The following is a 23,232-nucleotide window of genomic DNA, read 5'->3' as shown; positions in this document are numbered from 1 at the left end:
GTACTTGATCCATACAAATTCTATTTTTCCCCTCCCCAAATCTCCCACACAACCAGTTTATTTGTCTTTTGTAACCTGGTGATGGCAAAGCTCAGCCTTAGTTAAAGCCTGGTCTTTCCTGGAGCAAGTGGGAAAATAAACCTTCCAACTTGTCCCCTGGTCATCTCCTTTTTTAATCTTACTGATTGTAGGGGCATTTTTATTTTTTTGGAGTGACGCACTGCACAGATGAACTTACAATGTTTTACCCCATGGACCCAATTCCCCCAAGACTGGCTTTACTGCAAGACTTTATAGTGATCATAGGAAGCACAGGCAGTGCCATGGTAACAGGAATCACTGGCAAAGGACACAAGGGATGCTGAGAGTCAGCACTGAACACACCATTTACTTCTCAGACTCTTTCATCTGTAGTTCCACATCTATTACATTTTCAGACTCACTTTGTGAGCAAGTATAATTTTGTATTTTTGAGTTGAAAAGCGATGGTGAGAGTCAAACAAAGAACAATGCCACCCGGATTAAGGAAATGTTTACACATCAAATTAGTATTCAGCAGCAGGAAGGGCTGCACAATCTGCTCTGCACGTTTTGAAGCCAAGAAATTTCATGTGAACGTTGAGTTTTTTATTTTTAGTTGTAACATTGTGCTTGACAAATTGACGGCTGAGCTCCCTTTTGGGGATTCAGCCTTTCAGTTTTGTGTACCAATTTGGTAATAAAATTAACTTACAGAGCACATTTCCTGGGCAAACACTTTCTAACAAAATACCAGTCTCGTTTTCCTGCTGTATCACTAAAATATATTTCCTTGTACCACGTGAATCCCTCCTGAATGATCCACTTTGCAGTTTAGAGGTCAAACATTGTATCTAGACCATTAAAAATGGCACTTGTTAGAGAGGTACCATTTGTAAAACTCTGTAATTCTTCTCATTTTCTTCACAGTGTGTTGGTGAGAATTAATTTGGTTCAATTAAAATCCCAAATTGAAATAGCTGATAAAACACTGACAGGGAAATATGAAAAACGATCCCCAGCTGCAGTTGGTTGTACAGAAAAAGCTGAATGAGGAGCTGAGTGTCTAAAAATAGCTTTAAATGGGGTTTTTTTTGGATGGTATTGAATTATTGAATTGGATTCTACGAGTGCAGATGAGATAATGGATTCACCAGATTCAGCCCTAAAGGATTTACCAGAAGATCAGATAAATATAGTCAGAGACACGAGGAAAAATATTCAAATATCACCACCAGCTTTCAAGCAAAAATCTTGGCTTTAAAACCAGTTTAACAGGAGACAAACTGAAAGAAAGAGATGGATATTAATTGCTTAATTAGATAAAGCCAGTGCCTTAATTTTAATGAACTTTCCAGAACTACAAGTAGTGTTAAAGAGCTCAGCAATTGCCATCAAGCACCTAATGGGTCTGTTAGAAGATACTGCCTTTAGCTCTAAAGCATCCACCACAAGAGCTCTTTAACATTCCCAGGGTGTATAAACACACTCCAAACCTTTCTGGACAGTTTGTTTTAAATCCTTTGGCTTTGTTTTCCCAATTCACACCCTTTTAGGCTGGGCCGGCAGATCAGTCAGTGCTGATAAACCTAATTGAGGGCAGTTAGATTTGAGCAGCAAGACCTGCAAGGCTGGGTTTTAAACGGCCAGTTTGCAATTATCAGTGGGGAATTTCCATTATTTCTCGGCAATCTGGAAGAAATCAAAGCTTTCCTGCTCGCTAACAAGTTGTGTATAAACTAGAGGTTTATGCACGACCCAACCTCGTGGAGCAAAGGCCGAGCAAGGAGAGGAAAACTCACGCTTTTGAAGCCATAAAAATGCATTTCAAAGCCATTACATTTTTCCAAGCAAGATCAGGAAAGATTTCCGAGGCGGTGGATTTCTTGCACGGGCACACCTTTGCTGGAACTGAGCTTTTTTTTAGCAGTAGGGGGAGAAAAATGGGGGTTTATTTCTTTAGGTTAAACTGAAAATGAAGCAAATAGAACACCCCCTGTCTACTCCTGAGCCTGCAAAGCTTCACTCCAAACTTCCTGAACTCATCACTTGCCTAAATGTCCATAATATTGCAGGCAGAAGAGGAAGGTGACAGTCATTTGCCTCTTGCTGGGATCCAGAGAGGATGCTCCAAAGGCAGCTACATCTAGTGCTGAGCATCAGTTGTCTCCCACCATCCTTTTTCATGGAAATAGAATGGGAAAAGTTCTGTTCCTGCCCTTTCCAACAAAGGGATAAGTGCCATTTTGTTCTAAAAATGTCCTAATTTTTGGCTTTTAAGTGATTCCCAGCATCACTGTCTCCATGCCAATTCCTTGGCACTCTAAGCTCCAGCAGATCCCAAAAGGTTTAATCCATAATCTATTACATAAATATACACATCATAAGGAAAATATCTCATGCAGAGAGTACCATTACATAGAAATACTTTATTAATTGCCTATTTTGGGTGGTTTATTTTCAAGGGGCTGATCAAGACCTTCATGGGAAGGAGCTGGGAAAGCCTCAGGGGCAGGTGGAGCTGTGGTGGGGATGAAATTCTCCACCTGACTCCAGAAATGCTTCATTTACAGCCTGTTCAGCTGCAGAAACTTTAGTGAGATTTCTAAAAGTTAACTTGAAAAAGTGACAGCTTGCCCTTTTCACTATCCCTCTGGTCCTTCTACAAATAATCTCCCCCTCTCTGGCTTTTTATTATTTTTATCTTTTTTTTTTTTTTAAACAGGTTCATTTAGAAATGCTCACCGGCTCAACTTTATTCTTCTTCTATATTGAATTTGTTGCAATGACTCTCAGTGGCTATTGCAGATAGCTATGCATCATTTCAGCAATTAATTGCTTATTAAACCCTTGGTTTGGTGTGGAAATATGTGGAAGATTCCTGCACAGGCTGATGGTGGTGATATCAGCTGGCTGCTTACTGTTAGAAAATTGAGAGTAATGATTTCAAATTAGAGTCCACTGAGCCAGTTCTTGCATGTCCAGATATGCAGCAACCAACAGGTCTTAAAGGTCCACGAAGGGAATGTTACCCTGTGGGGTTGTGACTCTCCACAGGTTTCTACCTGCCCAAAGATATTCAAAATTATGCTTTCACTGGAAAAAATATAACACTGTAAGTCTCTGTGGTTCATTTCAGGAGAAAAAACCCTGCCTTTATGAATAACAAACAAGTTTATTATGACATTAGTCACTCAAACTTCAATTAAGTACAGATTGAAATTAACCCAGAGTGCTTAACTTTGGAGAATTAACAATATAAATCTTGAGTCTCAGGCAGGCAATAAGATGCTGAACTGAAAGAATAGTTCTGTAAGATATAAAGCTGCAAAAAGCTTCCCAAAGGAGAATTTGTAGGATTTCTCACCCTGCCCACAAATAGTCAGGGATGGGTGCAGATATCTTCTTTATTTCTGGATGGGACTTGTAGTAGATCTAAAGATAATTCAGAGATCACATATTCCCAGCACACCCTTACCTTGGCAGTGTCTGGGACTTCCTCTCTACAAATTTTTTCAAAAATAATGATAAATACATGAAAAAACCCCACCTGGATTTCCATGATTCTGGTGCAAAATATATCCCATATCATTAAACCACAGAACCATTGGCTTGGGTTGGAAGGGACCTGAAGGATCATCTCGTTGGGCAGAGACACCTTCCACCATCCCAGGTTGCTCCTACCTGACTTTGGGGACTTCCAGGGATATAATTTCCATATAATTTCTTGTTGGGCCTCTCCACTCTGTTTATCCTGGTGGAAATGTAATAAAAGTCTCTCTCCTGCTTTTTACCTTCCTGTGTAACAATTCCTGTCTCCCCGCCCTCGGTGATTATTCCTCACATTCTCATGTATGCTCCAAACAGTACCCTGCAGAGCCAGATATTTAGAGGCAGCTCAGGATTTATTTCACAGGTAACACAGCACTTTTAATTGCATATTCTTCTGAATTTCGATTAAGCTGAATAATGGGATGTCAGCCATTTCAAATTCAAATTGGAGTAACTTATTCCACCAACGAGTGAACTTTGTCTCCACAGTGTAACCCAGCAAAGCAAGTGTGATATAACAGAGGGAGGGGGAGCTGGCAGCGCTCTCATGAATTTGCCATCAGAAATGCAGCTCCATGTTTGACAGCTGGAGCACTGGATCCCTATTTTGATTAATTGGGAGACCCTTCTGGTGACCTCTGTTAATCAGAGCCCGAGCAGCTCAGAGCACAGGCAACAGGACACGTGCAAACGAGGAGGCTGCACCCACAGAAAGCCAGATATGTGGAATTCTGCTCTTGTTTAGACTTTGAATTAAAGATTTTTACTGAACTAAACCCAGGCCTGAACATTTTCACACACCACACAATGTGATTTTCACAACACATTTGTGTTATGCATAAGTGATGTTTCCTCCTTCCATAGAGCACCATTAACAGAGGAAACTGTAACAAGAATAAGTGGGATTACTTGGGATATAGAGACTGCAGATTAAATAGAGAAATGGATATAGGGGGCTTTATCTCTGATAATGATTTTTCCAGTTAAATTTTCCATCACAGTTTTAGTTTTGATCAATTAGATTCAGACAACCTGGGCTAATATTATAATAGCAGTCAAATAGCTTCACTTTGGTTAAATTGCAGTTTTACCATCAGACAAATAGGCTTCTATATTTTTTCTTTTCTATAATGATGCCCAAGGTTAAAAATTCAAAGAACCCCGAATCTGGCAGCAATTTCACTTATATTTTGGTTATACATGAAGCAAAACCAAAACCCAACAGCTACTTCAAGGCACCCCAGAATAACAGAAAATATGCACACGTGTTTTTTGCAAAGAAAAAGATGTGCTCCCTCCAATCCAATCCCCTTTTTTCAGAAGTGTCATCCACCTTTTCCATAACACACTGGCAGGAATGAGGATCCCAGAGCCTGTTTCCTTGACCAGTTTTGATGGGAGATGCTCAGAGGGGCTGAACTCTGCTGACAAATCCTCAGCATTGGGGTCCTGTCTGGTCACTGACAACTAAAATCCCGTCTCAAATGATCCATAACATTTTCCATCCGGGTGTGTTAAACCACTTTACACGTGATACATGTTACTAATTAGGACATCTGAGACTTGCAGATATGATCTCCAGTTGTTGGTCTGGGAAACTGGGGAAGAGAAAGGCAAAAACCTCTCCTGAGAGGCCCCAGGAAGGACCTTGGGTGTCTGATTCTCACTCTGGCCACACAACCACAAGACAAGGAGCTGTTCCTTACCACAGCCACACCAATGCTGCTGATTTTGCTGCTTCTTCCTGCTCTTTTTCCTTCTGTGTGACAGAGCTTTGAATATCACCCAGCAGAAAGTTTACATTTTAACGCTCTTACATGTTTGACAAATCCACAAACCCAAGGAAATTCAGATTTAAGGCTGAAAATCCAGACTGACACTCCAACCTCGCTGATACAGCCCCCAAACTCCTTGCTTTTGTGCATTTAAGTCAGACCTCTTACTTTGCTAAATGCTGGGGTTTTTGTAGCTAAATTATAGTAACAAGTGCTCCAGTTTCACTAAACCCCAGTACCTACAAGCTTTGGATTACTAAACTGTAACCTAAATCCTTTCTGCTGCTGGTGTGTGCATTTGAAGATAAGTAGCAGGGTGAGCAGGCTAATAATGGCTTGGAATCTCCTATGGATAGTTCAGCACATCTCTAATTTCATTGCAACTATTTTTTCCCCTTTAAATGTAGATGAAAGACGAACACATCTATTTCTTGCCTGCTATTTCCCCCCTCCTTTAAGGTATTATGAGAATTCTGTTATATAAACTCTTCTGTACAGACAAGTGAAAACTGGCAGCCATGGAAAAATATTAATTTGTGTCATATTTCCAATGGGTTTGATTGATTTTTAGTAGGAATGATGCTGACCCACAATAATTAAAGACCCAGTATTGTAAAAATTAACATTAATTTGGTCTTACAGCTCAGCTTGCTGTAGATGTGGGACTAAAATATGCATTTATTATTTGTTTACTATCATTTCAATGGCATTTCTACCTCTCAGGTCCTGCATAAATCAGTCTTTAAGTGGAGGAAACTGAGCCCAAGCCTTTTCTGGCAGTGGAAAAACATCCACTTTCTCCTTTCCACATACTCACACCAGAAAGCAAAGACCAGAGGGAGTGTAGAAGGTGCTGTTTGACCCCTTCCCTTTTGGTTCCATCCAGAAAAACGAACAGAACCTGGAAAAGAAAAAAAAAAAAGGCAATTAAATAGAACCTTTTGAGTAGGTCTGAGGTGGAGGAAAGACTTGTAAATGGTGAACAAGCAGTTCACACACTGTGCATTTTCCTGGCTACAGCTTTATTGTTTGCAGCCATGTCTTTGGCACAGCTCTTACCAGGGTTTGTGAATATTCATATCCTGCATTTTCCAGGAAAAAAAACCAAAAACCAAAACATTTTTGGGAAAAAAAAAAGGATTGAGGATCCAGATGAAAATACTGACCTGCATTTTTAAAGCGTAACAAAGGCTTTGTAAGGGAGCAGATGAAATATGAAAAAGGCTTTTTGAGGGTCCTGGTTTGCTTTAACGAGACAGGAATTGAAAGGATTCCTGGTGAGGATTTCTTTCTGTCAACACAGAAGTTAATGAAAATTAAATCTTGCTGTGTGTGATGCTGGAAACAAATCCCCAGCTTGGTTACAGGAGTGTAAACACAAACTAGGTCCATTGTTCTGGATGATCCTACTGTGGATTCTCACCTGTGTCCCGTCCAAGGTGGATCCAGCAGTGAGGAATTTGCCCCAAATGAGGACAATCTCCCCCAGCAGCACAAAGAACTCCCCTGCTCAGAGTTTGTCTCTTCTCTGCTCTTACTCACTAATGCTTTGCTCACAGGTAATAATTTCAAAGTTAGGGTTTTTCTTCTTATATTTGAGGTATTTGCCTTCTAATAATTATAATTTTGGAGCTCCAAAGGTGTTGCTGCCTTGGCTCAGTTGACATTTGCCTGTGAGAAGCTGAAGTGCAGTGACTGGTGATTTCTCTAGGAGGTGTTGGCATTAATAATCTCACTCTTCTGCCTTGCTGCTCCAGTAGGTGTTTGGAGATGTCATCATTGCCTAATTTTTTCCCTTTTAAATCACATTTGGCAAGTCACTTATTATTTATTGACTGGGGGAAGTTTTCTGTGTGAGTTTTGCTTCCTCAGCTCTGGTATTCAGCAAAAAGGCTTTATTTGTCCTCTGACAGGGGAGACAAATGTTATCTGACCCTAAGAATTTTTTTTTCCAAGTAAAACTTCAAAAGAAATTATTATAACCTTCGCTAATTAGCTGTTAACAACCTCTGTACACTTTCATTTCTGATTAGGTGGGATGAAGAAATATGATAATTTGCTGAGACAGAGCTGTCAAAAAAAAAATGTTCAATCCCCTTTTCATTTCTCATTCCTGATCTATCAGATGAAGGAAGTTACTTCTGTTTCACATAAAAATTGATCCTGAGGAGTGCTAGGATTAATAAGTTTTAAATATGTATTCCATATTTAAAAAACTAATGTAACAAGTTTGTTATTACAAGCATCTTTTCTAAGGTTATAGTCTGCCAGCTGAATAAGGAATAGAATTATAATTGGAGAGCAAGAGTGATTGTAAAAAGAAATATTAATAAATACATTCAGATCCAGCTAAAGGCTTGTGTCAAATAATTCCCTTCACATAATAACACTCAGTGTTGATACTTCCTGCCCAAACCAGGGAGGTTTATACCCTCAGTCCTGACAGCCTTGGTAGGTCAGCACCCATGCTGGTATCAAACCTTCCTGCAGAGCAATCCCACCATCCTTTGGAAGTTACTCTTCCTGCCAAGTTGTGTTTGCAAGCAGACATTGGGGGTTTTGCTGCAAGGAGCAGCTCAAGCCTGACCAAGGTCGTTCTTCAGCTCAGTTTGGGAAGAGCAGAGCTTGCCCAGCCCTGGAAATGCCAAAGGAATTTACAGAGAGGCAAGTAAAACTGGGATGTGATAACACCATCCCTTCCTTTGTCATCTTAAAACCATAGCTGAGTGCATAGGAATGGACAAAAAAAACCAACCCTGCTTCTGGAAAGAGCCAGCCTTGGGTTCAGGTCCTGGCATTAGCAGAAAAAAATAGAAAGGAGACAGCACTGGATAACCTGCAAACATTCCCAGATGTGTGTTTTCAGCAGGTAATTTAATTTCCCTGCAACATGATACAGCAAATCAGTGAAGTGAAGAGAGAAAACACAAACCTGAAAATTGTATTGTAGCATCCACCTGCAATCCAGCAGAAGCTTGTCCAGAACTGCTTGTCCAGGCTGTGTCAACACACGGGCTGCTGTTTTTCTGGGAATAAAAAATAATAATTTAAAAAACCCAGTAAACTTGTGAGAGCTCCATGGTCTGTTCATCCCTTTTCCAAGACTAAATTCCATTGTTTGCGTGCTCCACTTTGAGAAACGAGAGATCAGAGCAGAAGTTGCTGATTTAACAGTCTTGGCTCTGTAGTGGCTCTGAAAAGGGAGTGAAAACAGTTCTTCAGCTGCAGCAGATGTACCTGTGGATAAAGATTTGTCTTTCACCTCCAGGACCTAATTAGATGGTGTTTTAATCATAGAATTGTTAAGGTTGAAAAAGACCTTGAAGATGGAGAGAAATTTTTTACAAGGGCCTGGAGTGCCAGGACAAGGGGAATTGGTTTCAAACGGAAAGAGTAGGTTTAGGTGGGATATTGGGGAGAAATCCTTCCCTGGGAGGGTGTTGAGGCCCTGGCACAGGTATCCCAGAGAAGCTGTGGCTGCCCCTGGATCCCTGGAAGTGTTTCAGCATCAAAGATTCCCATCATTCACTGCCCTTCATCTCCAAAAGGTCTCTCAGAGCCCCAGTACTTGGTTTCCCTGAGTGCAGCAAAGCAGGGAGCACTGAAACCCTTTGTGACTGTCCCACAGTTTGCTGTTTCTTTTTAATATCCAGCCTTTCTTTCTAACATCCATCAAGCTGGAAGTTTTCTGTGAGCACTTTTAAATGCGTCACGAGAGAGTTTGTTCGGTGTTTTTGTGATGGGTTTTGGTTTTTCTTCTGAGCTGATAAAAATGGAATTAGCAGGTATTAGCAACTAAATTAGTCAGTAGGCATTAATAACAAAGGAACCTGTTCAGGTCCACTGAAGCAGATATAATTCAGGTTACAGGTAAAGTATTTTTTTCAATAAGTTGGTTGTTTGCATCACTTTTCAGGTATTATTTCTTAAGAAATTTAATTCTTCTTAACCACAGCCCAGTGAGCTCAAGAGCCTTTCTGGCACTGCCTGAGACTATTGTTCCTGGAGAGGAAACTTTCACCATAATTTCATTTAACTCTCAGACAATGTGTCTGTGTTCCCTGGAGAGCTTCTAGTTCAACCTCCAGAACAGCATAATTTCAAATGTCTCTGGAGAAAAAGGAGTTACAGAAACACCAGCTGTGGAAAAATATACATTCAGGCTCATCACACGTGTGTAATTAGTGCTCTGCTGAATTTCTTACAGGTTTTGATAAAACAATGACTTTATACATGACAACACTGCAGCAGTAGGTTCTTCTGTAGGAATATTAACTGCTTTTCCCAAAAGCTGTATTTTGATCTCATATTTAGTGGTTCAAATGTTCTCACCAGGTAAAGAAATGTTCAAATAATGCTCAGAATGCAAAAATACATGGAATTCTACTCAAATTTAAGGACATAGATAATTAATTCTCTGTTTGCAACATTTCCATCTTTAAGCCTTCTGTATAATATAGTGTTTATCAAAGTGAGACCATCTTAAAATCAAATGAGCTGGAGGACAGCTCTAAACTGGGAATGACACGTTCAGCTTTTTCCTTCAAGCTTTCAAGCATCTCCCCTAATAACTCAAATAGTTCTGAAATGGTCTGACCTTTAGATTCCATTGGAAAAAAAAGGCTTCTTTTCTTTTGGGAAACTGCCTCCCTCCACTGAATCATTTCCAAGCCTCCAGGCAACTCTCAGTATCAAATACATTGTTGTTACAACTATTTCTAAGATAATTTTATGAGTGAACTACAAGAGAAATTAGGCCTAAAGTCTAAAAAGGATGATGAAAATAGAACATATACCACGCAACACAAGTATAAGTTGTTTGATACAGACCTTCAGCTTGGAGTGATTTCTGTTGGGGAAACTAAAAAGCTCAATGGGAAGGTCCAAGCCCTGAAAAACTGGGTTAGGAACTCCCCCAGAGAGATTAGGAGGGTTTTTTTCTGGAATCTGCATTTCAGCCATGTCAGTCATTGAAATATTTTTTCCAAGCAAGCTGAGAATGGTGATTAAAATAGACAGAATGTTCATCAATGATTACCAGACATACATTTCTCATAAGATCAACAAAACTTAAATGTCAGATTTTAATATATTTGTTCTTTTCAGTGCAGTATCTTTGATTCTACCTAATAAAATTACATAACAATTCAGCCAATTACTATGATGGGAAATTAATATATTTATTGTCATTACATGTAGGAATGAAAACTGGAACTTCCTTCAGTTTAATCACATTTCTGTGAGTGGGCACTGCATTGAGTGGGAAACCATCAGCCTATAATGTGCAAAACATTTTAGTTCATTTGAGCCTGGATAAGTGTGGGAGATAAAATCTGCTATTTTGCATCCTTGTCTTTGACCTCTGTAGTTTGGAGGATGGCACTTGGTGGAAATCAGTAAGCTCAGTTACCTGGTGGAGATCTGAAACACCAGTCAGGGAGGTCACTTGAACCTGGAGGACAAATGGAATACTCCCTGGATTAGAGAAAGCCATAAAAAAGTTTGCCTTTACAAAAAAAAAAACAAAAGAGGACAAAAAAAGAATACTGAGGTCCTGAATCAATAAAGAACTTTGACAGAAAGTTCATTAAAAAGAATCAACAGGATGTTTTGGACAGGGATCTTTAGAACTTTTGTCACTTTGAAGACCAGCTGAAGTTGGGCCAAGCCAAGGCTGCTCAAATCTAAAGCACTGGTGCAACCCTGGAAATTTGACTCCAGAATGAGTTAAATTGTTCACAAACACGGGATTATTTGAATTTGCCTGAATGCACAATGGCAGTATTTTAATGCTTATTTTGGGCTCTGTCACATCAGATGAATCTTGCCCAAGTTTTCCTTTACCAGAGCTGATTTTCCATTCCTTTTAGACCAGTTGTGCATATTCTTGCTTACCTGTGTTTATCTATTTTTATCCACCCAGTTTGCTTTTTCTCTTGCTTCCCTAGATGAAATTGTGATTAAAATTAAAATATCATCAGAAACTGTCCTTATCACACAGCCTTTCAGTGCAGGTTCTTCTCTGTGGCAACTTCCAGCCTCTACACAGACACTATTTGGAGGAAGAGATTTTGTTCCAGGTGTTAAACCACTGATTTTTAATAAATGCAAGAGCTGCTTAATAGAGCAAAACCAGCAACATCCAAGGACAATCTTGGTAGATCTCCCAGCCAGACCTCCTCAAACCTCCTTAGCTTCTCTCCCAGGAAATCTGGGAGCTGGCACCTGCTGCAGGAGCAGCTCTTCCGCCCCGTCCTACAGATGGTTTGGGGAGAGGAAATCAAATTGCCACCACTCTTAGACCTTCATAAAAACAGTGTAAACCCCTGAACTGCTTGAAAGCATCTCCAGGACTGGAGTTGGAGTTGTATGGACACAAATCCAGGTGGATCCACGTGCACAGGTGACACCCCCTGGCCAGGAGCCAAGGCCACCCTTCCTGAGAGCCACTGAGTTGATCTTCCATCCCACCTGGGTGTAAAAATATCACCTAGAGAAATGGGATATATTCGTACATCCATATATAAATGCATAGAGACAACAGCCATAAAAATAGTTTATATAGAGAGATAATATCTATGTAAATTATCTGCAAAAATAGTTTATATAAGGGAGAATATCCATGTAAATTATCTGTAAAAGTCATTTATATAAGGAGATAATATCAATGTAAACTTTATATAAAAGTTTATAGAGAGAATATCTATGTAAGCTATATATAAAAATAGTTTGTATCAAGAGAATATCAATGTAAGTCATATATAAAAATAGTTTGTGTAAAAAGAAAATGCGTAAATTACTTATAAAAATAGCTGATATGAAGAGAAAATATCTATGTAAAATATATATTAAAATAGTTCATATAAAGAGCAAATTTATATTTAAGCTATATATATAAATACATATAAAAATTATATATAAAATGTAGAGAGACTAATTATGCAAACTATATCTATAAAATAGTTTTCATAAAGAGAGAACATCTGTAAATTATATATAAAAGTAGTTTATATAAAGAGAGAATATCTATGTAAACTGTATAAAGAAGTTTATATAAGAGCAAATTTCTATTTAAACTATCAATAAAAATAGTGTAGATAAAGAGAGAACATCTATGTAAATTAGATATAAATATATAATTAGGGAATATAAGGCTATATATAAAAATATATTAAAAATATAATAAACTATATATAGCTTACATATATAGAAAACTATTCTGACTGCTGATTACACACTGAATTTAAGTATCTGAAGACAGGAGACTTAACCAGGAATGATGATTTATAAAAGAATTCAACAGTAAAATGCTTTAGTGATACAGCAGCAGGTCAGGTGGATTCTGAAAGGCTGCTGGAAGTTAAACGGTGTTAAAAGCATGGCAGGTTGGAGCACAGGTTGGTTTAATCACATCAGTAAAGTCTGAAAGTGTTCTGTGTACTAGAACTTTAAAAAGAGTCTGATTTTACGGCTCCTGTGATGTATCTACAGCTCGAAAATACATCATTTATTAATTCATCTGTTTAGAGAGCCATTCTTGCCCACATTTCGTGTACAAAAATGACTGTATTCCGTGTAATTCTGCTGAATTTCCAGCAGATTCCTCATTTGGGAAGAGCTGTGGCAATCAGTGGCTGCTGCTGGTTGTGCACATGGAGCAGATGTTTGCCGTGCACTCCTGCACATCCTACCATGGAAACTCGGAGTTGTCAGCAGTGATTGATCATCTCAGTGCTGCTCTCCAAATGTGCCTTTGCTGCTTGTGCTGCTGCTTTTGGAAGAGTGGCCTTCAAGCTTGTGAACCTTTAGCAGATGAGATAAATCGATATCATGATGAAGTGACTTCTTCTCCAACCAGGTCGTAAGGACCTGGAATAAGAGGACCAAGGAATTAGAGCTGCCCTTCCTTCCCCTTTCCATCTATCCCACCTTGCTTGCAATAGCACAGACACTGGTGCCATCCCATGAAGACCATCTCCTTTTGCAAATGCTCAGGCACAACAGGGCAAACTGAGCCCCAGGTATCTTATGCCCCTTGTCCATCTTCTTGTCACTCCTACTTTTTAAATCCTAGAAAAATTACAGAGTGAGATGACAAGTTTAGGAGAAAAAAAGGTAGAAACATAAATAAAATACAAATGCAAAATAGACACAGTTATAGCACAATATAAACGTGGAGTCACAGAATGGTTTGGGTTGAAAGGGACCATAAAGATCAAAATCCACCCCCTGCCATGGGTAGGGACATCTCCCACTATCCCAGGTTGCTCCAAGCCCAGTCCAACCTGGCCTTGGACACTTCCAGGGATGGGGCAGCCACAGCTTCTCTGGGCAACCTGTGCCAGGGCCTCCCCATCCTCACAGGGAAGGATTTCTTCCCAATATCCAATCTAACCTTTCTCTCTGTCAGTTTGAAGCCATTCCCCCTTGTCCTGTCACTCCAGGCCCTTGTAAACAGTCTCTCTTCCTCTTTCTTGCAGCTCCTTCAGGTCCTGGAAGGCCACAATTGGGTCACCATGAAGCTTCTCTTCCCCAGGCTGAACAATCCCAACTCTCCCAGCCTTTCCTCCCTTCTTTACACTCTGAAAATGTATTAAAACACCCAAACACAGCTGAATTCTAAAGGGCTGGGCAATGTGCTACTGGGCTCAGAGTCAAATTGCCTCCCAAAGCAGACAACTCAGGATCTTCTTATCTCCAGAGAATTTGTGTGCACACAATATCAGTAGTTGATCCCACAGGGAACACCCACCCCCCTGCACGTGGATTTGGACTGAGCAGCACATTTCCTGATTTCCCATTACAGAGGAGCCAACAGGAAGGAATTGTGCCCCAGTTTGAGCAGGAATGGTGCATTTTCCCAATGTAAATTCTGCTGGCTCTGGTGCAGGACCAGAGCTCTGCCTGGTCCCAGGTTTTCCTGCAGACACTGGACACGAGATCTTGGTTCAGCTGGGGGAGAAGCCATTGCCTGTGGACAAGGGAAGGCCACGTCCTCCTCTGCTGCTGCTCAGCAGAAAAATCTGGGCAAGAGACAAAATACAGCCTTTTCTTGACTTCTGTCATCACCAGCTTACTCTTTTTTTTATTTGCCTTTTTTTTTTAGCTTACTTCTGCACAATTTTCTTCTCTCAGCTATTAAACTTCCAAGTGAAATCACAGAACTTCAGATTTCCATCAGCAACTGTTTAAGCACCTCCCAAATGCCAGAATCCCACTGACACCACCAGTATTTAATTTACACTCAGAACCCTTAAGCCTCACCAATACCTTTGTCCTTGCCTGGGCAACTCACCACTCATTAAATCAAGGTCTCCATAACTAAACAGACATGAGCTCAGTGTGGGTATGAGCTAAATTACTTGAGGAGATATAAGAAATCCAAGAAAAAGCAGATAATTGGCCCTAAATCCCACACGGATGTATTACAGCCTTCAACATTCAGATACTCCCTGCTCTTAAAAAAAAATTAGATAAATTGGACTTACAAAGCTATTCCACTCTTGTATGGATTTTTGTGGTAGGAGAATTTACAGCTGTATTTAACTGAGCTTTTATGAGATCATTAAGCTGCCTGACAATTATTAGGTTGTAGGTGGTGGTTGATTTTTTTAAAGTGCTTTGCATAATCACAATAAACATTCGTGGGAACCTTGAGCATCCTCACCAAAGCACTGCCCTGTGTTTTAAAGAGCATCTTGCTGCCATCTGGGTGCTGGAGAGAGATTGCAAGGCACAGGCAGTTTATTTTCAGCCTATTTTCATAGAAAACCTGGTATATGTTTGTCCATATTTCATCCAGTTGTTTCTTCCAGGGTTAAATTCTCTATTTTCAAACACATTATCATGCTAAAATTATCCAGGAGCAGATGAAATGCCTAAACATTTGGAAAACATCATAAAAATGGATACCATTAGAAGAAAAGGAATTCTTTGTCTCAGACTGAAGGAGCCATTGGCTAAATGCAGATTCCAATGAGGAAAATCTGAGGAATAGCTTCATCATTAAACATCTATGGAATAAACTTCCAGCCTCCAGCAATTTCTAGGTCAGAGAATTCCTGAACAAGAAGCTGCACCTAATATTTGCAGGCAGGTGATATTGATTACAAGAGGAAAAAAAAAGAGATTTTTGATATCTTTTATGAGGTTTTTAATCCCTATGGGTTTTTCACCTCCAGTCAGAATAGGTTATTTTCAAATGTATTTGCAGAAAAAAATGAACAGGGTAGAATTTAAACAAAATCTCAAAGTAAGAAGCAACAATTCAGATGAAGCAAAAATGTTTTCAGCTGGGCTGAAAACCAGCTGCCCTTTCACTACATGGAATGCTCTCCATGCCCATGGAGCTTAAATCCAGAAAGACTTGGTGTGAGTCCTTTGAAACTTCTTCCTCCCCAATTACAGACATGAGACACTGTCAATGGCCAGCAAGATCCATGTCAGGCTGCTGTTAAAATTTTTATATTATTGTAGTTATTGTGCCACTATTTTTAGTTTCAAATCTGTCACAGTCATTCACCAGCAAGGAGAAAATGCTCTAAATGTGGTACAACCTAGACAGTGGGAAAAGCGTCCATTTTTTAGTTACTGGTGTCCCTAAAATAACCTCTTTCAAATATAAAATGGAATCTATTTTCCATGTTGAGAAGATAATAAAAAAGTGGCTGCACCAGATTTTCAGACCTTTCCCAAAAGTTCATTTTTCTACTAAAATTAAGTATGAGATGCTACGTAAGAGAAGCATTTTTTTAATTATTATTTTAAAATTACCTGGAGGTGCAAAAGGAGATTTAGAACATCAGGACTTCTGCTGACTTTTAAAAAAGCTATAATAGTATTTCTTGTGGCAAATTTGTGGTTTTGATTATTTAGAAACTGCTTTATATCCCAAATTATTCTGAAGCTTAACAGCAATTATATTTGGGAATTAGAACACAGTCCCCCCCTCCCGCCCTGTTTGATTTGTGATGTTAAAAGGAACATTTCCGCGCATGCAGAACTTCTGCAGTTCATATTTTTAATAATGAATGAATTGCACTGGAGGGCAAAACGCTTCTCACACAAATTTGGGAACTCTCAGTTGTCTCCATGGTTTCCCCAGGAAGCCACTCTGAGCCTGATCTCTCTGGGCACACGCGGTGGAGGAGCGTGTGGTGCCAAGGCTTTGTTCTGGCACAGGCAAAGGACTTCTCACACAAATTACCATTCAGAAAATAAATCCCATCAAATCAAATCGAGAGACTTGTGAGCACCTCCTGGGCCTCTGATCACGTCCATGGAGAGAGGGGAAAGCCAGAAATAGGGGATCTGATGTCCTGCAGCTCCCAGGCCTTGGCACACACGGGTGGAACGGGAGCAGGAGGAGCCAGCTGAGGGGGCTGGGGCTGGGGGGCTCTCTGGGGCCATCCCCGAGTGCCTGGGGGGCAGCACAGGTGACAAACCTGCCAAGGAATTGGCACTGACATCAACAGGAACATTCCTTCCCCTGGACTCAGCACTGGTGAGGCCACCCCTGGAGTGCTGTGTCCAGCTCTGGGCCCTCAGCTCAGGAAGGACATGGAGGGGCTGGAGCAGGGGCAGAGGAGAGCAACGAGGCTGGGGAAGGGACTGGAGCACAAGTGCTGTGAGGAGAGGCTGAGGGAGCTGGGGCTGTTCAGCCTGGAGAAGAGGAGGCTCAGGGGAGACCTCCTCACTCTCTGCAACTCCCTGACAGGAGGGGGGAGCCAGGGGGGTTGGTCTCTTCTCCCAGGCAACCATCAGCAAGACAAGAGGGCTGGGTCTGCAGCTGTGCCAGGGGAGGTTTAGGTTGGATATTAGGAAGAATTTCTTTGCAGAGAGGGTGCTCAGCCATTGGAATGGGCTGCCCAGGGAAGTGGTGGATTCTCCATCCCTGGAGGTGTTTAAGGACAGACTGGATGTGGCATCAGTGCCATGGGCTGGGAACCACAGCGGGGTTGGATCAAGGGTTGGACTTGATGATCTCGGAGGTCCCTTCCAACCCAGCTGATTCTATGATTCTATGCACATCAAGGATAATGAACCCATGGGTCAACCCTTGCTCTTCCAAAACCCTCCCTTAGATCATCCAAACCCACAAAGAGCAGAACAGCTCCATCTGACCTCAGAAAAGCCAAGTCTTTTCTTCCAAGGTTGTCAGAATATTCCCATCCCACTGTCTCTGCCAGCTTGGGCTCCATGATCCCAATATGAGCTCCGTGGTCCAGCTCTCTGCTTCAGATCTATTCAGGTATTTTGGGAGGCAGCATCTCCTCTGTCTCTGAAAGAGATTCATTTAAATGTGACACAGCAGATTCACACAGAGAGATTTCCACGTGACATCTCCCCCAAATGCCAGAAACCCATTCTGGGTTGGACAATACCATTTTCATAAATCCCATAAAATTCCCTTGATGTTCTGATCGGCCTTAAAGTGAGACAGAAGAAACATTTAATATCTGGGCATGAATGCTGGATCTCAGAGTTAATTTTATAGCAACAAACCCCATATTTTCCTGGTTATTATAATGTTCTCAGCCCTGTAGATAAGCACATTTAAGAATTTATAAGGTTTTCTAAGGGTTTAAATTAACTTAGAAATAATGCTGCTTACAGAAGTCCTGTTTCCTTTGATGTTTCATGCAGGTGCTGTCCATCCAAAGGGATGAACCTGCTGGCCCATTTCATCCATCCATCCCTCCCTCCATCCATCCATGATGAGGTCTCCTGCTGTTCCCTGTCCAGGAGAAGGTTTCACCATTTCCTTGGACATTATTTTCTCTCATTGCCACAATTTCAGGGCTGGCTGGGACCAGGCCTGCTGATCATTTAAACCCTCAATTTTTGGTTCTTTGCTTCTCTTCTTTTTCCCAACATGACATTCAGGTGGACCTGCCCAGAAACAGCCACACCTTCCCATTTTCCTCAGCCTCTTCCTCCCCTGCAGCACCGACCCCACAACTGTCCCCTGGGGTGATTTCAGCCTGAGACCCATGAGCTCTGTCTGACTCCAACGGCTCCTCTATCCATATGCATTGAGCTGGGATGGAAATCTGTCATGTCCCTGCTCCAGCTACAGCTCTGTGATGAAGAATTCATATATAACCTCTTTTCAGAGGACCCGTTTCATTTTCTAATCCAGGTAACAGTGCCTTGATTCCACAGCAAGGGCTGTGCTTGGTTATTGCTGCCAGACTGAGAGAGACTCTTCCCTTTCCTCCCTCATGTTGCCTTGTCAAACAGAATTTATCAGGATTTGTTTTACAAACACTTCTTTCCTGAGGGTATCACCACATTTCCAGTGTGAGATTTCCCATCAGATCGCTGGGAATGAAGACAAGGAATCACTGACACTGAGAAGGTACTTTGCACTATTCCCAATTTACCAAGCCCAGGCACTCTGTACAGGCCCTACATGGCTAAATGAACAAAATAATTTAATTTTAATATAATATATATTTTATCAACCAGTTGGACAGCCAGTCCAATACTACTAAAAACTGTTTCCTAAATAAATGATCCAGTGATAAGTTACTAGTTTGTAATCAATTATAGGTCCATGTTGAACAAATTATGTTCTTATTTAGAAGAAAAGAATAAATAGAATGCAGATTAAAGGAGAGCTTGAGAATCAGATTTAATTTCATATTTTGTGGCATATTTACCAAGAATTAAACATCATCTGGACTTCGAAGTAACTCAAAATTGTCCAAAGATAATGCCAATATAAATTCAGAGAGATACCCAACTGAACCTCGACAAAGAGGAACAGGAAAGGCCGTGCCATTTGATTTTCTAATCTTGTTCTCTGCCTGTCTGACCATCAATACAGCTCCTCTTTTTACTGATAAAGGTGTTCTTTTGCTCAAGATTTTGTTTCCTCCAGCTCTCTCTCTCCCCTGACCCAATTCTTTTATCTAAAGGAGCAGCTTTCCATCACTGTTGATTTCCCTGGTCACGTATATATATATATATTTTATTTTGTGCTTCCTTACTAAATTATCTTTTCTGCTGAATCCAGCCCTTGACTAAATGACTGAAATCCACAATATTCCCACACAAGCATGGAAAAAAGTCATAAAAATCAGGGAAAACAAGCAAACTCTTCCTCTTGACATATTGGACCCGTCCTGTCTCTGCAAGCAAACAATTCACATTTCAGGACTTGAGCTGTTATCTCTAACCAAGGCTGGAGGCTGGAGTTTGTTCCCTTGTCTATCAATCATGATTTCCCCAGACACGCTTGGGCCTTGCAATTTTGTGTTCTTTGGAGTCAAGGGCTTGTAGCAATCACAGAACAGAAACCCTCCTTTAAACAAGACTGTTCCTGGAGAACACAAGAAAGGCAGGGCAAAGGGATCATAAAAACATACACACATACCTCGTTTAAAGGATGTTTATCCATGAAAACCATTGAAATTGAATTTCCTGGACTCTTCAAACAGCAGTTTCTAAACTTGGTTCATCACTGGAGTTGCCAGCCCTGACGAGTCGCTTGGTCGTGTTACTTTCTATAAAATAAGGACATTTATTTTAACATTGGCATTGCAGATCTAATCAAACAGTGTCAAAAGTGAGAGACAAAAGTCTTTGATTTTGTCACAGGCTGACAAATTTTGCCATGCCAAAGTGCTTTTCAGAGTCCCCATTTATCAGTGTTCCCACTCAGATCCCTTTTGGTTGTAATTACATTATTAATTGCAATAAAAGGGGATGTAAATTACAGCAGTCTCTTCCTACAGAAATCCTTTAAACTAGGCTTTAAAGAAATTTCCTTTTTTTTTTTTTTTTTAATTATGGAGGGATTTAGCAGGAGTTCAGAAACTCTTTACCTGTTTTATTTCAAATCTGATCGGGATAAAACTTAATCCTTCAAAAATTATGCTGAAAACTGCTGTGTCTTTGGATATGGTTTATAAAGGAGCAAAACCAGAACTGTAACAAAATTTCCAGTGTAACAACTATAGAATTATTTCTGATGTTTCACCAAGCCTGAGCAAAGATAAGCACATGTTTCTCCACAACTGGAATGATCTGTTTTGGAATCAATATCCTTACAATAAACATTTTGTAGCACGTTAATGATTGGTACAAAATCACTCTTCTTCGTTGTGCTGGTTCAGTTTTTGCTGCTTTGGAAGTTGTCTCTAGAGATGTTTTGAGGAAGAGCTGTGGGAAGGAGGAAAATGCTTGTCCCTTTCATTAACAGTTTGCATTAATTCCCTTCACTCATCCACTTGCTCCTCTTCCAGGCAATCAGTCCTTTGCTGTCGATCCCAACACGCTGCTGGTCAATGGCAAACACTCCCAAGTTCCATTAAAGGGATCCTACTGATTAACTTGGGAGCCTTTGCAAGGCAGAAAAATAGCCTTTTTTTCCCCTATCAAATTCATCACTTAAAAAGAAATATTATATTTCGGAGGTTGAAATCTACATTTCCACAAAATTGGATCAAGGGTTGGACTTGATGATCTCAGAGGTCCCTTCCAACCCAGCTGATTCTCTGATTCTATGATTTCCCGAGCTCTGGGCAGTTCCTCCCATTCCCAGTGCAGAGCTGCCCACCTACCACCAGCTGAAAGGATCAGTTAATAACAAAGTTAATCACAGAGAGATTTATCAGAAACACTTTGTAGATCATAAGATAAGAAATGCAGGAACCATTACTCCTGCTCGAGACACCAGAAACTCTTAAATCACAGCCTGTGCCTGGTGGAGCTGCCAACATCTTGTATTTTATGCCATTTCAAAGCTCCTGGGATGCAAAAAAACTCACCAGTTTTTGTAAGTAACTTCTCAAGCAGCAGTTTTGGGGTTTGAGGTTGGGGGTCATGCAAATTATCCTTTTTTTTTCCAGATTGTTCTATTTCCAGCTTAGCAAAAAGATTAGTGGGTTCATTGTCACAAGTGCTCCACTCTAAGTAGAAACTTTCCAAATCCTTGACACAGTATTAATCACTTATCCAGGCTTTTCTGCTATCAGAGCAGATGTCTAAAGCACGAAATCCATGCAGGGAGCCCTCAGAAGTTTGTATTGTTTCTACTGCCTGAGGGGTAGATATTTAAATTTTCTTAATATTGAGCCAACTCAGTTCTTATCACAGTTACACAAAACCAGCACATAATTCAATAGACATTGTCTGATCTAATTAATTCCATAAAAAGACAAATTATAATTTTTTTTTTCCCTTAAAAATCTAGACTTAACAGATAGCCAAATGGCTACAAACCACGTCAGGCTGAACGAGGCAGATCCCATCTGGGATAAAATGACACAGCCCTGGATGCAAAGCATATTGAACAGAACAAAACAGAACAGATTTATAGGCTATAATCCACACAAAAAGGCTGCTAAAATAGATCAGCTCTGTCACATAACACCCCTTTCATCTACTGTCCAGGAGCACTGCAGCTCTTTGACTCATTTAGCAGATCAGTTCCCTGCTTTTCCTGATTTCGTGCAGGGATGATTAAGGATGACAAAATCTCATGGACAGTTGGCAACTGCAATAAATAAATAAAAAACCAGCTTTGCTCCATTTCTGCTTCACCTGTTTGCTCCAGAACTTTAAGACCAATAGGATTGAATTAGTCAGGTACAATAATTGTTTTCTGGGTGGGTTGGGGAAAAAAAGTCTTCTGTGGTAATTTTGGGGGTTTAGATTTTGTAAGTGTTCTGAAACAGGAAAGTAAATTAAGCTTTAATAGGCTGTTATGAACCCACTGTCAGGAGGTGTTGCATACACACTAAAATTAGTTTCTATTTAGGCTTTTTTTTTTTGTTGAGAATGGTCCAAAGCTGCAGGTGGAGCAACGGTGAGAGGAACTGCATTAATCAAACAGCATTTGGCACAATTATTAAGCCACTTAAGGTGTTTTTCAGATGTGCTGTTCCAGCCAGTGCACCAAAGGCTCTCATCAGATGGAGTAAACATCTGCTGGTTGGAGGATTATGGACTGTATTTGCTAAATTTATAGCTCTCAGACACCAGTGTGAGTCACCAAGACTTGCCTTTGAGCTTAAATCAAAGCTCCAACTGTCCCCAAAAATAAAAACCTCCCTAATGAGCGTTGGGGGTGTTACTGTACAGCTGAGCATGACAAACATCCCCTGCCAAACCTCCCAGCAGCCAGGTGCTGACCAGGGGGGCAATATCAGACACGGGATCATATTTTATTTGCTTGTCCTGTGTCAAACAGCAGAAAAATGAGGTTTCTTCTGAGGATTTGGAGCTGAACCTGCTGCTCAGGTGTCCTCAGGTGTGAGCAAAGGAGGCTGAGGGGTGGGTATGGAGCTACAAGTCCCTGACAGGAGGTTGGAGCCAGGTGGGGGTCAGTCTTTTTTTCCCCAAGGAACAAGGGATGGGAGGAAACGGCCTCAAGTTGCACCAAGGGAGGTTTAGGTTGGATATTTGGAAAAAATTTCTTCACTAAAAGGGTTATCCAGCCCCAGAACAGGGCAGCTGTGGAGTCCCCATCCCCAGAGGGATTTAAAAGCCGTGTGGATGTGGCACTTGGGGACATGAGTTAGTGGTGGCCTTAGGGCTGGGGGGATGGATGGACTCAACCTTGAAACTCTTTTCCAACCCAAATGATTCTGTCAGTGATGCCATTGCATCACCTTGAATTCACCCCACAGCTCCCACTGACAGGACCCTCCCTGGTCCAGAGAACTCCTACCACATCAATCCCAATAAAATATCCATCACAGCACCTACCCTTTGTATCCCAAGTTTCCAGTGGAAAACAACCTGCAATATTTACAACAGTTTTCAAATTTGGATCATTGGAAACCTTCTGTCTCACTGTTTAATCTCAACATTTCAGAGAGGAGAAAAATCAGAAGCCTCTAAGGTCTCATGCCTGTGTAGTTCCATTTATTTAAAA

General features: G+C 40.7%; 2 long non-coding RNA genes across 2 annotated transcripts; both read right to left on the bottom strand.

The window, feature by feature from the left end:
• Positions 1 to 1,709: 1,709 nt before the first annotated feature.
• Positions 1,710 to 16,031, bottom strand: LOC135419426 (uncharacterized). Its single transcript, XR_010432981.1, has 3 exons — positions 13,037 to 16,031; positions 8,278 to 8,371; positions 1,710 to 6,246 (listed from the first exon to the last, which is right to left on the bottom strand). It is a non-coding gene; the product is annotated as an uncharacterized LOC135419426 (long non-coding RNA).
• A 287-nt stretch (positions 16,032 to 16,318) lies between these two features.
• LOC135419290 (uncharacterized) lies at positions 16,319 to 20,787 on the bottom strand. The gene is made up of 3 exons (XR_010432904.1): positions 20,177 to 20,787; positions 19,726 to 19,855; positions 16,319 to 17,625 (listed from the first exon to the last, which is right to left on the bottom strand). It is a non-coding gene; the product is annotated as an uncharacterized LOC135419290 (long non-coding RNA).
• Between the last annotated feature and the right edge of the window lie 2,445 nt (positions 20,788 to 23,232).

This window comes from Pseudopipra pipra, chromosome 10, assembly GCF_036250125.1.
Source record: "Pseudopipra pipra isolate bDixPip1 chromosome 10, bDixPip1.hap1, whole genome shotgun sequence".
NCBI lineage: Eukaryota > Metazoa > Chordata > Aves > Passeriformes > Pipridae > Pseudopipra > Pseudopipra pipra.
This window is presented reverse-complemented; position numbering and strand designations above follow the sequence as displayed.